Consider the following 3,819-nt stretch of genomic DNA (forward strand, 5'->3'; position numbering starts at 1 on the left):
GAATAAATAAACCTAAAACTTAAAAAGGGCTAGGGGATGTAGCTTGGTGTGAATGCCCTGGTTGCAATCCCCGGTAATGTGAAAGAAAGGAAGGTAGAAAGAAGGAGGGTAGGGAGGGCGGGCACAAGGAAGGAAGGAAGGAAGGAAGGCAGGCAGGCAGGCAGGCAGGCAGGCAGTAGGGCGGGCAAAGCCAAGCCAAGCTGAGATGGGTAGGTTGCAGTGGGGAGGAAATACTGGCCCACACAACTATGGCAGCAAAATGGTGAAAAATCTGAAGCCAGTTTACTGTTTTTGTTTTTGTGAGAGAGTCTTGCTATGTAGTTCAGGCTGGCCTTGAACTCACAGTGCTCTTTCTGCCTCAGTCTCCTGAGTGCTGGGATTGCAAATTTACTTTAAGAAAATTGCTATGATGCAGACGTTTCTCATGAGTAGGAGGACCTGGCCGAACTAATCCTACAGACATAAGGAACCATCCTTTGAAGACAGCGCCTCCTACTGGCAGGACTGCGGTAACCTACATATGTTTGAGTGTGACCGCGACTTGGGGGGAAAATCCGAGGAAAGATACAACTCTAGTCTTTCAAAAACAGAAATGAAGCAATACATTAACTTGAAGGAGTCATGAGGAAATTTTACTTAACCCCAGGGGTCTCAAAGGAAAAAAATCGGGGCCAGGGAACGGCCAGAGTTCAACCCCTGGTTCTGAAAAAAAAAAAAAAAAAAGGGAAGAAAATCAGGGCTGGGGCAATAGCTCAGTGGCTTAAGCACCTGCCTGGCAAGCACAAGGTCCAGAGTTGGAGTCCCAGTCCTGCAAAAAAAATTTTTTAAAAGGAAAGAAATCAGATGAAATATTATAAAGATATTACTAGTAAAATGGGAGGCAAGAAGAACTCTGTGAGTTCAAGACCAACTGTGACTACAAAGTGAGTTCCAGGCCAGCCCAAACTGCATCATTATAAGGGTACAGTTATAGAACTGCAAACTTATAGATATTTTATAGGAAAAGTTACAAATTATAGTCACATAACTAGCCTGCTAAATTCAGTCAGCCTTGACTGCTTCTCCTTGATAATGCGCTGGGCCAACTTGACAGTGTCCAGCCTGTGATTTTCCTTAATTAGAACAACAGATCTCATCTCCAGCTTGCTTCAAGGACTTCGTGTCTGGGACAGACTGGACCAGTCAGGGGCCCATTTAACTCCACACGTTCCGCTCAGTCCCCCTACCCCATTCCCAGAATGTTCCCACCTTAGGATAAACAGCTCCTTTTGAGTAAATCTATTTGCTTCACAGTGTTTGACAATACGACTCAATGCATGTAACCAATCATGTAATAACCTGCCAACAGCCTTTCACTTCCTGCTTGCAAACTGTATTTAAACTGAACTGTAAGTTGATTCATTACTGGTGGTATGCTTGAAATTTTTCCATAATAAAAAGCAAAACAGGGCTGGAGGGCATAGTTCTATGGTCTAAGCACCTGCCTGGCAAACACAAGGACCCAGGTTCAATCCCTGGTACTCCATGCTGTTTAATTTACTAGTAATATCCCACCAGCCCACTAGCATAATAAAAGTTGCCCTCTAACTCCTTGGTGCAGTCTTCCATTTGATTTGATGTTGGTTTTTCTGCAACACATAGTGAGATCCTGTTTCAAGAAGACCAAAAAACAGTCCAGGGAGATGGCTCAGTAGAATAAGCACTTTCCTGGCAAGTGCAAGGGCCTGAGTTCAATCCCCAGTTCTGAAAAAAAAAAAAAAAAAAAAAAAAAAACCACCCAAAAAACAAAAACAACAACTGAAAAAATGACATTACTAGTAAACTCAGCAGGGTGTGTGGGCCCACGCCTGTAATCTCGGCATGTAGGAAGCTGATGCAGGAGGATCCTCCAGAGTTCAAGACCAGTGGGGCCTACATAGTAAGATCTTATAAGGAAAACTCAAACGGCTGTTATTTTTTCATTTGATTTTTTGTTTTCTTATTTTTAATTTTTATTTATTTATTTATTTATTGCAGGACTGGGGATTGAACTCAGGATCCTATACTTGCCAGGCAAGCATTTATTCTACAGTGCTATCTCCCCTGCCTCTTATTTTTTATTTTTAAAAAATATTATTATTATTTATTGATACAGGGTATCACTACACATCCTGGACTCGTAGTGATCCATCTGTCTCAGCCTCCCTAGTTCTGAGATTACAGGCATGCGCCACCACGCCCAGTTTCAGTGACCAGTACAGCATGTGGTACCAGCAATCGAACCCAGGTCCTTGTTTGCCAAGCAGGCACTTAGACCACCGAGCTATCTCTCCAGCCCTGTTTTGTTTTTTTTATTATGGAAAAATTTCAAGCATACTATGAAGCATAAAGTATACAGCAAGGAACATAAGCCCCCTGAATATCTGTAACCCAGATTTCACATTCATCAGCAAATGACCAATCCAGTTTCACCTGTGTGTTACGCACATCCCTAGAGTCCTAACAAGGGTATATTTTAGACCATACACCACTGTCTTGATTTAATCCATAAAGTTTTGGGTACATACCTGTAAGTTAGCTTTATAAATACCACATTTAATTTTTTTGTTTTTCATATTTTCCATTATCAAACTTGAAAACTAAAATTTAATAAAAATCTGCATTCTCATCAAATATCCAGACCCTTCCCTAAATTACAAAAAAAGAAAGAAAGAAAGAAAGAAAGAAAGAAAGAAAAGCAAGCAAGCAAGCAGGCAAGCAAGCAAGCAAAAGGAGATATAGGCTCCAGAACACAAAAAGCTGGGTCTCTGACAACACAGTGCGTTTACATTGTAGGAGGTGAATGGACAAATATTGATACAGGCGTGGGTAGACTCAGTGGCTAGAAGAATAGAGTTCCTGTTGAGCTGCTTGTGTTTTTCTTGTTAAAGTACGTGAGAGAAAGTCTAAAAGAAGAAGGGTTGAAATTTTGAGGGAAAAAATAGAGAACACTGTATATAAATAGACTTGGAAAGCAAAACACTGGTCTTTCTAGGACCTCTTAGGAGTAGGAGCAGAGAGTGTTTCCTGACTGTACTCAATAAGGCCCCTTTTCCATGTTTTGTTTTCGGGAACTGGGGATTGAACTCAGGCCCTTGTGCTTGCCAGGCAAGCGCTTATTCTACGCTTATTCTACTGAGCCATCTCCACAGCTCTTCCGTTTCCATGTTCAGCTGCTCTGGTGGGGCCCAGCATAGAGGGCCCTGGCTCCCCGTAGCTTCTTCATGACCCCTCCTTATCCCTCCTAACCCTGGATGCCCCAGCCAGAGGCGGAGTGGCGGCTTTCTTCTCCTTGAATCTCATTACTTTCAAACTTCTTTTGGTCTCTTCCTCGTCCCTGTAGCATAGTGGCCTGAAGTAAGACTGAAGGTTAGTGGTCTGACCTTTATCCCACCCATGCAGCGCCCAGGATGCTTTGACTCCCTCCTTCCCACCATCAGAAGAAACGCAGACGCCCACGTTAGTCTCCTCAGTGTCATTCTGTTGCACACAGGTCCCAGTCTGGCCACACACTCCTCTCCAGGCCCTCAGAATCACAGTTGGCAGGATGAAGTGACCGCGAAAGCAGTTGCTTTTTTTTTCTTTTTTCTCCTTAAATAGGGTCTCCCTATGCAGTTCAGGTTGGCTTTGAACTCACTATATAACCTTGCTGACCTGGAACTCGTGGCAATCCTCCTGCCTCCGCTTCTCAGTGCCTAGATTACAGGTATGCGACAGCACACACAGCTCAAAGGGTTGCTTTTCTTTATTTTTTTTTATTATTATTTTTTTTTATATTTATTTATTTTTATTTATTTATTT

This window comes from Octodon degus, unplaced genomic scaffold, assembly GCF_000260255.1.
Source record: "Octodon degus isolate 3935 unplaced genomic scaffold, OctDeg1.0 scaffold00065, whole genome shotgun sequence".
Classification (NCBI taxonomy): Eukaryota; Metazoa; Chordata; class Mammalia; order Rodentia; family Octodontidae; genus Octodon; species Octodon degus.